General features: G+C 43.1%; 1 long non-coding RNA gene across 2 annotated transcripts; it reads right to left on the reverse strand.

Moving 5' to 3' along the window:
- Positions 1 to 1749: 1749 nt before the first annotated feature.
- Positions 1750 to 14050, reverse strand: LOC119399376 (uncharacterized). 2 transcript variants are annotated; one of them, XR_007416842.1, is made up of 3 exons: positions 13944 to 14050; positions 6597 to 6918; positions 1750 to 1887 (listed from the first exon to the last, which is right to left on the reverse strand). It is a non-coding gene; the product is annotated as an uncharacterized LOC119399376 (long non-coding RNA). The 2 variants fall into 2 exon arrangements; XR_005184826.2 differs by lacking the exon at positions 13944 to 14050 and adding an exon at positions 10612 to 13806.
- Positions 14051 to 17777: the final 3727 nt, after the last annotated feature.

The raw sequence follows: 17777 nt of genomic DNA on the forward strand, positions 1-17777 counted from the left end.
GTGGTTGCAGTACCGGGAAGAAATTGGAAGCTGGAATACATGCACAGAAAAGATACGTGCCCTGTTTGGCAATTGTGCTGGCAGAAGAAGGAGCCAACATCTCGTGCGCAAACATACATGCCTGTCTTGTATACGGGGCTTGCTCTTCCCGCAAAGCAGATGACAGCGTGATGGAGTCTGAGAAAATGGGCTGTCTTAAAGGCATAGCAGACGAAGTGTTTAATTTGCCAATCTTCAAGTACTGTGACACTGTCAATGCCATCATCCAGCAGTGCCAGCATTTTTGGCTACCTAAAGACCCCCGATAAAGAGGTATTACATAAGGGGTAGTCTTAACAATGTCAATTTACAAATAAGGTAAAACACATATTTTACAATTATAGACACATCTTTCCATTAACACATATAAGCACAATAGTAATCACTTATACACACATAAATAACATTTCAGAAATATTCAGAGATAAATGAGTTGATATTGGTCAGTTACGTGTTGTGTAAACAATGATGGGCACATTGTGTCGACAATGGTAGATGGGGGTCGTTCCAGTCCATCGTCGTACGAAAAAATAATGACACTGAAAATGTTTATGTTCAAGCATGCATTAATAAACCTGCTGCTGGTGGCTTGTCCCGACTGATATGTGCAATGCAGGTTTGATATAAGGTGGCTGATTCAGGTTAGAACTGTGAAAGAATTTATGGTAAAGACAGAGAGAAGCAATGCGCCGACACATTGCGAGGTATTGCTCATTAGTTTGTTTAGTCTTTGAACACAGTAGCGGCATGGTCGTGCGAAGACATACCTGCACCACAGGCGCTGCTGACCGCAGAACATGCGACACGGATAATTTTACGCGAGCTTGACCCTATGTCTTCTGCGACCACATGCTCCAGTGCCTGTCACTTCACTCTCAGGCCGCACTGCTAGTCCATGCTATCGTTCGTCAGAAGTTTTTCAACGTTGGCCTGGACATCGTGTGTGCTGTAGCTCCCTCCAGATCGATCAACTGCTGTCCTCCACTTTCGTATGCCCAAAGTCAGAGGGTCCCACAATATCCTTGGAATCCAGCTGATCATGACTGGCCCATTTGCTTTAATGAAGTCAAGAGCCACCCCTTGGGCTTGGTGAGAGAACATCCTGTGGAAAGCAGACCATGCTACGAATAGCTCAGCGAAATTTTGGTTGTGCACAGCACGTAGATAAGCGATGCACAGAGTTACCATTTTATCAAGCGCCGTCTATTCATACAGAAGCACGTCCTCACTCTTGGGAGCTGCCGGTGGCTGCCCTATTTCATCATTTAGCAGACTGCAGCTATTGCCCAATAGTTGACATAACTCAAGAGCGTCATTTGGATCAGATGCGCTCCTTGCTCTGTGTATTATACTTGCCGTTATTAAATACACAGGGTCAAATAGGCAAAAGTTTTGTTTATGTTTTGATATGAATAACACTTCAGGGAGGAGAACTGTTCACGGCCATGCTGGATTCAACAACCTCATGCACACTGACCCAAAGGTTGCAATGCCGTTTTGTTATTGCAGCCTTTGTGCCTCGCTTGTTTTAGTCAGTTTTCACTGTCATAAGTGCCTTCAAACCTTACAAAGCTTGTGTGCAGCACTGACTTCCAACACCATCGAGCTTGTGCTGCAGAGTGCACCTGCCAAGTTGCAATTTGGAGGCCCCACTACCAAACGTTACCTTGCCCAATTTTGAGAATAGTGTTTACCCACATTGTAAAACTGACTTTGCTCAATCACTCTGGACTCAGTGGGAGAATGAGTAGGCATTTCAATGCAACAAGCAATGCATGATTCGGCAAAGGCCTTGCAGGATGTGAATGCCAATGTGTGGTATGGTACATAGGACATGTCATGGCCCACCTGAAATTTAACATTGGGATGACCTTGGATAAAATTTGACTGTGGACAAGTATAGCTGTGCACGGACGGGAATTCGCTTGTGCCACTTTGAAATTGGTTTAGGGCATTCTCGGCACTGCCTTGGTCCACTTCCAAAAGGGCCTTTATACCCATGTTAAAGGACAGAGTGCAAACACTGACACAGGAGAAAAGGCAAGAGAACACAAACACCAACTAACGACTGATAAAGTGCACATCGGCGGAAAAGAAGGTAGGCACAAAAACTTATCTGCACGTGCCAAGGCAAGAGGCGATACATATGAATCCAACACACGTGGAGATCTACATGAGAGATAACTGTCCAGGCCTTTTCAGTTGTTAGTTGCAGCTTGTGTTGTCTTGACTTCTCTTTTCTGTCCGTGCTTGCAAGCCCAGTCTTTTAACACAAATACCTACCAACTAGCTCAGCTTTCTATTATTCTAAGGCCTTTACCCACTCCCATAACTGACTTTGCTTAATTCAAAAACTGAGTTGACCCATGTTCAAAAGTGGCTTGGCTTACCCCCGAAATTTCAATGGCCCGCTAAAAAGATTCGAGAATAGAGTTTATCTACGTCCAAAATCAACTTGGCCACTCCCAAAATGGAATAGGCCCACCCCCGAAATTTGGGTGGCTAAACTACAAAATTGGCTTTGCCCAATTTGAGAATTGAGTTGATCCATGTTCAAAACCAACTTTGCTCACTCCAAAAGTCGACTTTTTCTAATTCCAAAATTGAGTTCACCCAGGTTAAACACCGACCTGGCCCACCCCCGACGTCTCATAGGCCTCAACTCCCAAAATTTAAAAAATTGAGTTGACGCACTCTTCAAACTAACCCAACTACTCCCAAGATGTGCTTGAGCCACCCTCAAAATTGACCACCCAATTCGAAAAATGAGATGACAAATGTCCCGAACAAACCTGGCTCACCCTCGATGAAAACATTGCCCACCACTAAAACTGACTTTGCCAAATTCAAAAATTAAGTTCACCCACATTCAGAACAGAGTTAGCCAGACCCCCAAAAAAAGATTTAGCCCCCCAGCGGCTCTCAAATGTGCTCTCGCACAATACTATTGTCACACGTATGCCAGAGCCTGGCAAGTGCGCTTGAGTGAGCGTACTGAACACAGGAACGTAAAACGTGATATAAAAAGCTTCATTACACATGAAGTAGAACAAAAAACGCACTCACTCACAAAAACAAACAAACAGACATGTTAAAACACACGTCGATAGAAGTCTCATGTAGTTAGTATTTCAGCCAATGTTCAGGATCTTACAGTTCCAGTGTCGTGTCTCCACCTGGTCTGTACTCTACGATCACCTCGTCGGTCTTCAAACGTGGCAGAGTACCACTCAGGCACAGTCACACTTGGGCAGTGTGGTGCCCGTGCTGGTAAAAACTCCTGGTATGGGGCATGGAACGGCGGCAGCCAATCTTCGCGTGTCCCAGTTCAGCAGCGTAGACGCTGAAGTATCCCAGCCAGTAAACCAGCGCCAGCAGCATTGCCAGGATGAGCTGACAGCTGTTCACCGAGGCAGGTACTAAGGCAAGACCCTCTCAGAACGCCTCCGTACTGGGGCAGGGCCCAGAAAAGTGTTCGTCAGCCATGTCCTTCTGGAACACAGCGCCCTGGTCACCTCGTTCTCCCATGTGTGCGCCTTCTCCAACGCGGTGTCTCTGCGCGCTCCCTCGACTTCTTCCTTTTCTTCTTTTCAAGTCTTGGCAATCCTTGTTTCAATCGCAAATAACCTTCTCTTCTTCTTTCGCTTTCTATTGTCATCACTGACAACGGCCCCTAATTTTCCGATTTTTCGCTCCACAAAAATTTTCCTCGCCACTGGCACCACGCACATCACTGCAGTCCACTATTCCACCATTCACTATCACTGCACTTCACCACACATCACAGCACCACCACACACATCACTTAAAACACATCACTAAAGTCTTGCCGAGTCAAAACACCACATCAATGTCACCAAAGAAAAAAAAGAAAGAAAAACACGCACCAATCAAAAGGCAACACAAGTGACACGTTTTGGTTGTTTAAAACATCACCCTACTGATAACGTGAGTCACTCATACAAAGCGGGGCTTACCACCATTTCTCGATCCATCACTTTACTGCTCCATGATAGGCCCAGTCCCTTAAAGGGACTGTCCACCACTCGGAAAAAATTTTCTGATTGTGGTGAAAACAAGAAGATCGTTCGTCACATCGGCCGCAACGAGCATGCTTTTGCCCCATAAAAGAAAGGAACTATATTTTTAATATGATGTTGAAAATTGTGAAAGAATGACCGTTAGCGTCCCCAACAGCGACGTGGTGAATCTACTGGTAGGACAAGAAGTCATTGCAGGTAGACTCATTTTGCTTAAAAACAAACATGTATAACTTGAAATTGTATTTTACGCACTTGAGGCAGCTTTCGGTTGCGTCAGAGAGTAATTTTTTGCTTTGTTTTCCTCACACATCCAAAAAGACGCTCGGTGGTGCTGCTTGCGGCACCGTCTTCGATTTCGTCTACTTCAACTCATGCGCTATGCCATGCGGCTGTCCGCACTGGTCGTATTGTGTCGCTGTATTCTTGTTAGGATGTCTCACATGTGCTGCACTGTGAAGATAAGCATTTATTGTCTCTTTTTGATGAATCGGCTTGGATTGCGGCAGCAGCGCTAAAATAAACGCATAGACAGCGATTACAGCCAAACAAGTGTTCTGCAATCGTATCATAACGCTTCATTTAACCGCAAGCCCGCTGAAAATGACTGTTACAATCATTACATTAGTGTTCATCGAAAATAAAGTAATTCTACAGAAATCACATGTGCTTTCGGTTTTAATTTTTACCGACACTACAATCATCATCGCGTCCACCAACCAGTGTTGTGGGCACGTTTCACGCCAATGGTAGAAGACTGAACGCAGATCGAAAAATTATGTTTTAAAAATTTCTACTCACTTTCCAGAGAAACCGCTGCAAGGTTGGACACTTCAGACAGTACGCCTTCTATTGTGGTACAAAACAGAAAAGCGATGAAGGACGGTAGACAGTCCCTTTAACTCTGGTCCTAACACTCTTGGCATGCTTCTCCGACATTTCCCACAATATCCCACAAACCGTTTTAGTGTCACTCTGCATGCACGGCCAAAAGAACACTTATGCAGCTCTGCTGGTAGTCTTCCTAGCTCCATGATGGCCGGCCACAATAGTGTCGTGTGCCAGATTGGGAGCAGCCCTTTGTAAAGTGAATAGCACAGCTAACTGTCGCTTTTCTACTCCATCATCAGGCCTTACTATTCCGTAGAGCAGTCCTCCAACCTTTGCAAACTTGTGCATTACACACCCCTTTTTACAATATATATATTTTCCCTTAAATTTAAAGCGCCTAACTTTTAAAGGTTATGTCCACGGCTTTCCCTAGAATGCTCTTCACAGGGACATTATTCTGGTTTTCCTTGACTGAGGATATGGTACCTTTCCTGGTGTACTGACTGAAACAAATAAATAAATACACTGCGATAGCATTTGAGTGCAGGAAAGTAAATTAACACATATGAAATCTATGCCTTTTGCGAAGCACTCACGGTGACTTTGAGCAACAACGAACAGAAATGGTGTGAAACATGCAGTAAGTAATGGCGTGGTGACCATTGTATACGCAGCACAGTGGGCTTCTCTTGGTATGTACATTGCAGACAGGTCACGCACGGCGAAGCCGATCTACAAGGAATATCACGGTGTTGCAAAAAGCGTCAATAAACTTTGCTTTCTGATTAAGCTTGTCCTCCCAATGAAATAATACTTCAGTAACATGCACGGACGATCAATTTCTCAACGCTAAGTTTGTCATCGAGAATAATAATAATAATACACAAAAGCACACATGTACGTACAGACACATATACAGGGTATGTGTGTGTTAATACACTAGCAGTCGTTCTGAGGACGGTAACTACTGTTTTTGTATTGTACATGCTAATGTTTTTTTAAATAATGTAATCACAAGGAACTTTAGCGTGAACATATAAAAAATATCATTTCAGACGTGATGCATTTGGCAGTGATGCATTAGTCACATAGTTCACGGAAACAATCTGTATATTCACGGAAACAATCTGGAAACAAAATACAGAGATAAACATGTCTGGATTCATGTTGCAAGTGTAAATCTGCGTAAAAAGTCTGTTCTAAATGACGGCAACCCTTCAGAGTTATTCAAGACCTCTTTGGTGAATGGCACTAGACTGCAAAGCTCTTTGTCAAAAGTAAGATGCAAAAATACAGTTTGAATGCTCGCGACACCCGCTGGCTACGTGCTTTCAAGTACGGCGGAGCGGAGAAATTGGCCCACAGTAGTACCCTTGCTGCCACCTTGCGCAGAAGTGGTGGCAACGCGAGAAATTTCGTGAAACGCATGGCACATTGGCGAAGGGGTGCCGTTTGGTCACCTCTCCTATTCTACCATTGTGGGCGTGTCAACACAATGTAATGTAGGTTTGTCATGTGTGAACAACTTGTGATGTACTATCACAGGCTCTGTTATATTTCTGAGATAGATATCTGAGGCATTCAAAAGTCGTTTTATGCACTCTAGAAGTCACCGTCCCCCATAAAAATGAATTCAATCAATTAACCCATCTGTTTCCTCCCAAGAAAACTAACTACATAACTGACCTTTAGCATACTTTCTGAGCATGACTACGGGACATGTGCTGCTTGAGGCTTGTATTCTTTGCAAAAGATGCATCGCAGTAGATGCAGGAAAAGGGACGCTCTCCTGTGTGGGCGCGCAAGTGCCGCTTGAGGTTGGTGTTCAGAGTGAATGTAGCCGGACACAAGTGGCACTGGAAGGGACGAACGCCCGTGTGTGTGCGAAGGTGTCCTCTCATGTTTGTCCTTACATTGGTCGCATAGTGGCACTGCTGGCAAAAATGCAGTCCGTCTCGTACGGTAACGAGTGAACTGTACGGCTCGGGAGACTCCAAAGACAAGGAACCTGCAAAGACACGGGAAGAACAGGAAGGCAATGCAAACCATGCATCACACACTACACTGAACTCGACTGCAGCACCAGGCAATCAAGAAGAGTTGCTGAACTTATAAGGATGTGACAACCTTGGCCTACCCAATCCACATGTTACTGAAATGGTAACAGTGCACTGACCAAAAATACATGCCTCTCAAAGGTTCCAAACTCTTTCTGCATAAATACTATGCTTATCACATGCGAACACCTGCTGCCAATACATAGAGGTCAAACTTGGATGTAATTTTGTCACTATTCTTAAAGGGACTGACAAATGATTTTGAGCTAACTAACAACTTTCATGCTGCCGCTCATGAGCATCAGATCACATATCAAGTGAAGGTGGCACCACTGTTCTACACACTGCAAACGAAACCTTATCTATACAATTTAGACTAAAAAACAATAAAATAAAAGAAGTCTACTGCAATTCAAGACTAATGTAGAGACCATTAACCGCGTACAAGAATAGGTCACGTGATTGGCCTGCATCCCCGCGTTTTTGCCACGTGGTGCACCAAAAGTAATTTTTCACGACTTTCAGTGAAGAAATCAATATGAAAATCCTCATCTAATGAGAAAAACAGGGCTCGTTTTTACTGATACTACTGAAATCTTTCCATTAGTAGAGTTATCCGAATTCGTGTTTCGAGCGGTTGCCTGTTCCTTAAACAACCAAGTTTTTTATGCACATGTGCGAATACAACCAATTACTGTGCAGCTTTTTTGCATAGGGGTATCTATACAATGCAGGGCATTAAAAGTGAATGATTTTTAAACATATCCCCTTCAGCGGCGGTGTGTACAATTGTACACATCAACTTCGGAGGTGCGTCACACACCGGGTGTTTCTTCAAATGGCTTGAAACGCAGTGTGCACATTTGTACAGGCTGCCCCAGTGGACAACTAGCGATTGTTTAACTTCATTGTGCTGCGTATTGCTGCAGACCACGTTCCAGGACCAATATCAAGAGTATTTTTTTACAAACTGTGCATGCATTTTGGTCCTAATATATTGTTATTATGCAAGGATTGAAGCTAATTGATTGCAGGATCATTAGATATTTAATTTCATGATAATTAACATTAATTACTGAAACTCACATGAACCAACACATTCCTTCATTTTCTTTCTTAGAATGTAATAATGAATGCCTTGGAATCATGCCATGCGAATTTGATGCATTTGCAGACAGTACATCATAATTCGCACCTGAAGGGGATATGAAGCATAGGAAATAAAATGAGTGACACAACTTTAGACTGTCTACCGACCCTCATCACTTTTCTGTTTTGTATCGCAATAGAAAGCGTACTGTCTGAAGTGTCAAACCTTGCAGCGGTTTCTCTGGAAAGTGAGTAGAAATTTTTCAAACAGAATTTTTCAATCTGCGTTCGGTTTTCTTCCGTTGGTGTAGGGATGCCCACAACACTGGTCGGTGGACACAATGATTGTAGTGCCGGTGAAAATCGAAAACTGGAACAACGTGGACTTTTTGCAGGCTTCATTAGCTTTTGTTTAATAATAAAGCAAACACCGTAGCGGTCGTTTAGAGCATGTAAACTGTCAAATAAAGTATTATTACCACAGTCTCTCCAGCTTTGTTTAGTCAGTCCGAAAAACCACCGCAGTCGAGCGGAAAAGTCTGTCTGTTTCAGCAACACTGGTACGCCGGCATTGTGGAATGAACTGTAATGGTTCCAACTCGTGCTAAAAATGGAACTAAAATGAACACAAGATGCGCTTCACAGAAGAAGAGAAGGTACCTGCTGTTTTTCAGTCGTGTATGTTAGGTGTTCTGTGTTGCATATGCGACATGACGGCCAACCCGGACGCCTTGGTGAAGCGGAGCCTGAAGGCAAAATCTTCGATGTAGAACCTTGGTGAATACTGGTATGCACCTTTACGAAGGAAGATTCACAGGTACTACACTCGGCGACAACTTATCTTGACAGTGGAGCGAAGGCTACGGAGGCGGGTCTTCCGCACATTCGTGTTGCTCCGCAAGTAGTACGGCAGCTTGTGGCCGATTTTGGTTTTGCTTGCTCGCATCGTTAACGTGCTGAGAAAAACATATGCATGAAAAATATGAATGGGAGAACAATTCGATTGTTCAGTGTACATTTATTTCAGTGTCATATTACGAGTATATTTTCTTGGAGAACTAAACAGCGCGCTTGCGGCCGCACACTAACCCACTACGTCACGGATGCCATGTTTACTTTGGAAAACTGGCGTGCAGAAATGGTGGTGCTGTCTAAGAAACGAAAAAAAGGAAGGCATTCTTGCAAAGTGAACAATAACTTTATTTTACCTACGACTTCCTGCAACTATTGGAGTCTCATAATAAATAAAGCAGTAGTATTTATTTCAGCAAGGCGAATTAGAAAATTATCAGTAAACTAAAGTACTATTTCTAGGCGCGGTAGCAGGCATGAGTTTCGGTTCTGTAGCTTCCACAGTGCTGTCAAGAAAAGTTGTTGCTGAGTATAGTTCATTGTATCATGGGCATGGTTAGAAAATTCCCTCAAGTGAGTCGCGTTGCTCTTCGCCCAAGACGTTTTGTAGCGTTAGCTACACTGGGCGAGGTTGAGCAGTTTCGCGTGGCTTATCGAGAGACGTGTTGCGCATGCGCAAGAAGCAGTGACTTCATGGCGCACAGCTGGCGCCACTGCCGCCACGCGGGCCTGCGCATTCCAGAGGAGTGATGTCATAGCCGCAGCAGACACACTGGCGCCGGCGCGTGTCCAGCTGTGCGCCTCCGTTGCGCAGAAGCAAAGTCTCACCCTGCGAGAGGCGTTGGGGCCATAGAGACAGCAGCGTGTTACCACACTGACCACTGAGCCGTATTTGCAGCAATAGAGAAATGACGTTGAGCAAAAAATATACGTGTCACATAATGCGTATACCGTGTGTGTGTCACTGAAGCAGCACTAAGCCTGGTAATCAAGCTAATCCTGGACAACAGGGACAGCTAAGAAGAATCAGCTGAACCTTAGCTCCCGCTACGTATATCCTGGCATAGCCGAGCAAAGCCACTACAATTTTTTTTCTTTTTCTTATGAGTGGCACCGGACGCCGTGCTCGCATTTTTTCGCCGTAGGCAGGCAGGCAAACGCGTTGCCAGCAGTGCCACCAGGCGCCTCTTTGAACGCACGAGAAAAAAAGCAAAAATTACTCTCCGACACAAAGGCAAGCTGCCAAAAGTGCAGAAAATATAATTTGAAGTCACACATATTTCTTTTCAAGCAAAATAAGTATCTGCGAGCGTTTCTGGCTCCTACCAATAGATTGAACCAGATCGCTGTTGAGTGACGCTAGCGGTCATACTTTCACGACTTTCAGAGCCAAAAATCCAATTCATTTTTTATTGCACAAAAGCATGCTCATTACCGCCAATGTGACAAACAATCTCATTTGTCTAAGAAAAATGGAGGCTCTCGTGCGTGGGTGCGCAGGTGTCGAGTAAGGTTGCTGCGCTGAGTGAATGTAGCCGGACACAAGTGGCACTGGAAGGGACGAACGCCCGTGTGTGTGCGAAGGTGTCCTCTCATGTTTGTCCTTACATTGGTCGCATAGTGGCACTGCTGGCAAAAATGCAGTCCATCTCGTACGGTAACGAGTGAACTGTACGGCTCGGGAGACTCCAAAGACAAGGAACCTGCAAAGCCACAGGCAGACAGGAAGGTAAGGCGCACCATGTGTCACACACTACATGGAACTCGACTGCAGCAACAGGTAATCAAGAAGGGTTGCTGAACTCATAAGTATATGATAATCTTGGTCTACTCAAACCAAGTTACTGAAGTGGTAACAGTGCACTGACCAAATACAAGTCTCGCATAACTTCCCAACTCTCTCTACGTAAATACTATGCTTACCGCATGCAAACACCTGCTACTAACGCATAGACGTGTGCTCTGGATGCAATTTTGTGACTACACTTAAAGGAACTGACAACCGATTTTTCTGGACCCAGTTGTTCAAGATGCAACGGAAAGCTCCCCCTAGGTAGTGGTTAACCCGCAGCTGTTAATTACAGAAGTGCGTTGATGTTTTGTAAGCAGAATTTTTCGACCTGAGAAGCCGCTATGAAAGTTAGTGCCACCTCCAGCAACACTGAGAAGTAATAGCAATGCTGATAATCCTCCTCACAAACTGTTCATTACACTCAACGTTCTCTGTTCACAGGCGTTGGTCGTCAACCACCTTCATTTTGACATTTACAGTCATTTTTCAAAGTTAAAAAGCCCGTAGAATAAGTTTTCCAAACACTCGTCATCACGTAAAATCCCTTCACCACCTCATGAGCCAGGCACTCCTGGTACTTCGCCAACTCGTCGGCAGGTGCCGCTGGCACCTCAGCTAACTAACAGCTTTCATGCTGCCGCTCATGAGCATCAGATCACACATCAAGTGAAGACGGCACCACTGTTCTGCACACTAGAATCAAAGGCTTATCTGCACAATTCAAGCTAGAAACGATTATAATAAAAAAAGGTCTACTGCATTTCAAGACTATTATAGAGAACATTAACCGCTTACAAAAATAGAAGGTTACATGATCGGCCTCTACTGCATTGTTGCGTTTTTGCCATGTGGGGCGCTAAAAGTACCTTTTCACGAATTTTAATGAAGAAATCAAAATATAAATCCACATCTAATGAGAAAAACAGGGCTCGTTTTTGCTGATACAATAGAGAATGTTTCCATTAGTGGAGTTATCTCAATTCATGTTCCGTGCGGTTGTCTGTCCCTTTAAATAACCAAATTTTTTTAATGCCCATGTGCCAACACAATTACTTACTGCAATGTTTTTTTGATAAAAGTATCTATACAATGCGGGACATTTAAAGATTCACTGAATTATTGAACACATGAAATAACATGTGTGCTGCAGAACCCAAATCAAAGTGAAATTCTGAAAAAAAATTTTTTTTTGAGTGCCAAGGAAGATCAGTATTTCTGGTGGTGAAAAGCAGGTACACTTTTGTGCACAATGCAAAACAATTATTACTCCATATATGTATTGGCAAAGTTTATATATTTCTCATCAATCTTTTTATATTCTTTCAATGAAAGGATAACAATACAACAGAATGCTATAAGTAACTTATTCACTCACACGATCCGACACGAGAAAGGTATTCCACTTTATCACTATACATAACTGATTATCCTGAATGAATACGATGGCTATACACTAATGCCACTTTGGGTAAGCCATCTTTGGCATGCCAAAATGACCAAACCTCTTTTGATGTTTTATGATGAACAATGCACACATCAACTTAACAAACCACTACATGCAGTATTCTCATCACGAGCACACCAAATGCACCAACCAATATATAAACGTAAGAAAATGAACAAAATGAATGTCAATAAAAGTATGGTGTAGCAAGTCTTTAAAACTCAATGTTCAGGCTCTTGCAGTTCCAGCTTCATGTCCCCACCCGGTCCATCATCCCCTGGTCGGTTGTTGAGTGGCAGAGCAGCGCCAGGCGCTCCTGGTATAGTGCAGGGACCTGTGGCAGCCAGTCTCCATGTGTTTCCATACAACGGTGCAAACGCTGAAGCATCCCGCCTGGTAAAGCAGGGCCTGCGGTGGCTTCGGGACGAGCCGACAGCTGCTCACCAAGGCTGGTACTAAGGCAGATCCTCTCAGAACATCCCCGCACTGGGGCAGGACCCAGAAAAGCATTAATCAGCCGTCTCCTTCAGGTGCGTTGCGCCACAGCCACCTTGTTCTTCCATGTGCACGCCTTCACCAATATGTCATCTCCGTGCGCTCGTTTGACTTCTTTCTTTTCTTCTTTAGGAGTCTTGACATTAATTGTTTCAATTGTAAATAACTTTCTCTTCTTTCACTTTAAGTTGTCATCCCTGACAACTACGTTGCTTGGCTCCACCAAGGAACGTAGCCGTCTCAACTTTTGACAGCGCATACACAAGATCGTTAACATGTTCCAAAGTACGAATATTATGCTCAGAGATACCAACATTGTGCCTATGAATACAATTTCAAAAGATCTGAACCACAACAGGAATTCGTCTGTTAACGCATAAAGAAGCACTGACATGAATTTCAGAAATTTTTGTACCGTTAGTCAAAATGAAAACACTGGGGTCAAGAACCCTAAAGAGGGCGTCATGGTGCCTCGGAACACATCAAATTATTTGTAACACTGCTACCACTTTCGGCTTCGATATCAAAAGAGAAATTTCACAGTGGCATGTCAACACAAGTCATGTGTGAACAGCAACTCGTGATTGCACAGGTTTTACTATATTTCCAAGCTATATTCCTGAGGCACTTAAAAGCCATTTTATGCACTTTAGAGGTCACCTTCGCCCATAACAATGAGATCAATCAATTAACCCTTCTGTTCCCTCACAAGAAAACTAGCTAAATTGCCGACCTTTAGCATATTTTCTTTGCATGACGACGGGACATGTGCTGCTTGACGCTGGCACTCTTTGCAAAGGATGCATTGCAGTAGACACAGGGAAAGGGACGCTTTCCTGTGTGGGTGCGCAAGTGGTCTTTGAGGGTAGCCTTTGTCAAAAAAGATGCAGTGCAATAGTCACAGGAAAATGGGCGTTCTCCCGTGTGTGTGCGCAAGTGGTCCTTGAGAGTAGCCTCTGCCGAAAAAGATGCGTTGCAGTAGTCACAAGAAAATGGACGCTCTCCTGTGTGTGTGTACAAGTGGTCCCTGAGGGTAGCCCTTGCCGAAAATGATGCATCGCTAGAGTCAGAGGAAAATGGACGCTCTCTTGCATGGACGCGCAAGTGTCGGTTAAGGTTGCTGTACAGAGTGAATGTAGTCGGACACAAGTGGCACTGGAAGGGCTCGCCTGTGTGTTTATGAATGTGCACTGCCATTTTCGTCCTTTCCTTGGTGCCAAAAGTGCACTTCTGGCAATAATGCCATTCGCCTTGTATGGTCACGCCTGGAAGGTCCTCCTCCGGAGACACCAAAGACGAGGAACCTGCAAAGCCACAGGCAGACAGGAAGGTAAGGCAAACCATGTGTCACATATTACACGGAACTCGACTGCAGTGCCAGGTAATCTAGAAGGGTTACTGAACTCATGAGTGTATGATAATCTTGGTCTACTAAAACCACGTTACTGAAGTGGTAACAGTGCACTGACCAAATACATATCTCAGATAAGTTTCCAACTCTCTTCACATAAATACTATGCTTATCACATGCGAACACCTGCTACCAATGCACAGAGGTGTGACTTGGATGTAATTTTGTGACTACACTTAAAGGGACTGACAACTAATTTTTCTGGGCACGGTTGTTTATGGTGCAACAGAAAGCTCTCCCTAGGTAGTGGTTAACCTGCAGCGGCTGATTACAAAAGTGCATGGATATTTTGTACGCAGCATTTTTCAATCTGAGAAGCCACTAAAAAAGTTATTAGTGAAGCTGAGAAGTAATAGCAATGCCAGTTAAAAAAAGATAATAAAAAAAGTGTACCGCATTTCAATACTAATATAGAGACCATTAACAATGTACAAGAACAAAAGGTCATGTGAGTGGCCTCTAGTGTATCCTTGTGTTTTTGCCATGTGGGGCACCAAAAGTAATTTTATGAGACTTTCAGTGAAGAAATCAAAACATAAATCCACATCTAATGCGAAAAACCGGGCTCGTTTTAGCCAATATGACAGACAATGTTTCCATGAGGAGTTATCTCAATTTATGTTCTGAGCAGTTGTCTGTCCCTTTAAACAAAATTTTTGACGCCTATGTGCCAATACAATTACTGCAGTGCTTTTTTTTTCTTACATAGAAGTATCCATACATTGCAGGACATTAAAAGCTTCACTTTATTTTTGAACATATGAAGCATATGAAATGAAATGAGTGACAGGACTTAAATAAAACTGAAAATTTAAAAAAAAGGAACATTTTCGAGTGCCAAGGAAGATCACTGATTTTGGTGGTGAAAGGTGCAGACACTTTTCTGCATAATGCAAACAATTGTTGCTCCATATACGTATTAGTAGAGTTCATATATTTTTATATCAATCTTTTTATATTCGTTCAATTCAATCTTTTTATATTCGTTCAATGAAAGGATAACGATACAACAGAACACTATAAGTAACCTGCTATTGACTCACTTACAGGATCACACACATGAGAAAGGTATTACACTTTATCGCTATATGTAACTGATTATTGTCAATGAATACAATGGCTAAACGTTGACGCTACATTGGTTAAAGGGGCCATGACACGGTTGCCCAACAATTTGCAGTTTTCACTGACAAATAGAAGTGGAGGGTCTATTATGCCTATGCATATTTAAGATTTGGACTGTAAAATAATGTTTCAGTGAAAAATGAGCCCTAGAATTCGTCAGCTATAAACCCTGCCCAATGCCGGCGACCGCCATTTTTCCATTGCCTGTGTGACGTCATGTGCTGTACAGAGAGGAGTCGTCGTTTTTTTCCCAAGTTTCAGCCGCTGAAAATCATTCAATTTCAATGCCAAACTGAAGAAAGACAAAGTAGCTCGACTGAACACACAGATGACCACGGAACAAAATCGTTCGTCGGAATGCAGACGCTCGCAAGGCAAGCAGCTCGTCACGTCACAGCTCGCGAGTGCGTCAGTGTTGCCCGGCTCTCAGGCCATTCGCGTGTTTGAAAATTATTCCATTCTAAATTAAGTGCTCGACCAAATGCACTAAAAATTCATCAGCATGTTCGTGAATTTATGAGGATTAACCGACATAACAAAGATTACGATCGGAAATTGGGTGCCCTGGCCTCTTTAAGCCTTCTTGGCATGCCAAAGTGATCAAAGCTCTTTCCATGTTTTATGATGAACAATGCACACATCAACTTAACAAACCACTATGTGCAGTATTCCTATCACGAGCACACCAAATGCATCAACCAATATATAAACGTAAAAAAATGAACGAAATAAACCGGACACACTGCAAAGGTATCACAGAAAAAAATTGATCCAAGTGAAAATGGCGCCATGTTTCATGGTGGAAGATAATACAGCAACATTTAAATCCATTTAGCTTCTTCGATTAGTGCCAGAGTAGAAAGAAAATAGATTGAGTTAGTTGGTCAATGTTATTTTTGATATCCTGCCGATTTGAAAGCACAACACAAAAATGCAACCAAAAAGGGTGACAAGGCTAAAAGCATAATGAAGTAACACAAGACTGACAGTAAATTCAGTTGAAAATCAGTTCTAGCATACTGCAGTGCAAAATCAAAGTGCTACTACAATGTGTTATGGTAACTATACTTTCATGAACATTTCTGTTGTTGAACAGACTTGGAAAGGCAAGAGTATGCGTTACTAGAGCGTTACTACGATTTTAGAGCGTCTCATCTATTTTCCAGATTACATACTGCAGTGGCGCAAAAGCAGAAACAGGCGCAGCAGGCATGCGAGTGCAGATGCACACTTTAAATGCTTCCCAAGACCCTGATGGGTGCCTCTAACATATATACTAAACCGATCAGTGTACCAGTGCTGCGCTGTCTGCCTACCCATTCTTTCCAAAATGCCAAAAACGTCTCTTACTCAAAATTATGCAAGGGTGGGAATTTATATTAGATAGCTTACCTAAATTATGCATAGCCTATACACAGCTATTACGAACTTCTATGGGACTTGAGCTATTATGGGCCTGACTAAGACCCGAGCCCAACCTAAGCCTAGTCTGGCTGACCCTAGCTCATCGTGTGGGCCCAGACCCATGCAATGCTCTATGCATTACCACCTAAGTCAAAGTTTACTTTCCATTCTGTCGTACAAAAAGAAAGGACTGTGAAAAAAAAAGCTGTGTTTTAAAACAGCTTGACTAGTTCACAGCCACATACAAAAAAGCAGAAAAAGAAATATAAAGTACAAAGTCCTCCGGAGCGGTAGCAGCACCGCGGTAAACATGGCGATATGGCACCCTCAGGGGCAGTGCGCCACAACAGGGCGTACACATTGTAGTTGTGATTTTCATACATATATGAACCGCAGATTGAAAACGAAATTATTACACTGTGTAGAAAACAAACATCATAACGCGATTGTCATCCAGAAACAATATATAAGTCACATAACACACTGCATAAAAAAGACATTATATAGATTACAACATTATACACTATATAGATGACAACCCTAGAAGTGCCTACATGCCACTGAAAAAAGCAAATATATATCTAAGAGTTTTGTTTTGGGACTGAGAGAAAAATATCCACCTAGCCGGAACCAATGTCTTGTGAAGACAGGCATAATTCCTTTATACCAATCACTGAAACGTAATCACTGCAACGAAATTCATCCTTCTGCTTCAAAATTTGAGACCGACACTTCCAAGAGCAAATATCCAATTTCATTCATTTAAAGATAACCAATCAAGAGGCCACAGCTAGTAAGCATGATCATAAAGCTGTCACAATTTTAAGGGTACATAATAACCAATCAAACTGCCACATAATGATACACAATCAAGTCTTCTTTGAAAAGGCTGGTGTGGTGCTCTTATGGTGATGTCTGAAGCATGCAACTTGTTGGGTGCCCCATAGAGGGGAGGGATACATCTGCAAAAAGCACAGAAATCATGATTAAGGCCAGAACAGACACTCACAATATACAGACATTCAAGTAACGAATTCATTGCATTAAATTACACTTCCTGGTAGTTTTCTTGCTAGAGCGGTAATCTTTTAAAGCAAACACTTTATATGCCCGATGAGAAGGGTCATGCGGTGAAAAGCCAGTGTGTGGTACACAAAGCACATGAATCACAAAAAGTCACGCCGCGGTGCCATATGCA

The sequence above is a fragment of the Rhipicephalus sanguineus genome, chromosome 7, assembly GCF_013339695.2.
Source record: "Rhipicephalus sanguineus isolate Rsan-2018 chromosome 7, BIME_Rsan_1.4, whole genome shotgun sequence".
In the NCBI taxonomy this organism is placed as follows: domain Eukaryota; kingdom Metazoa; phylum Arthropoda; class Arachnida; order Ixodida; family Ixodidae; genus Rhipicephalus; species Rhipicephalus sanguineus.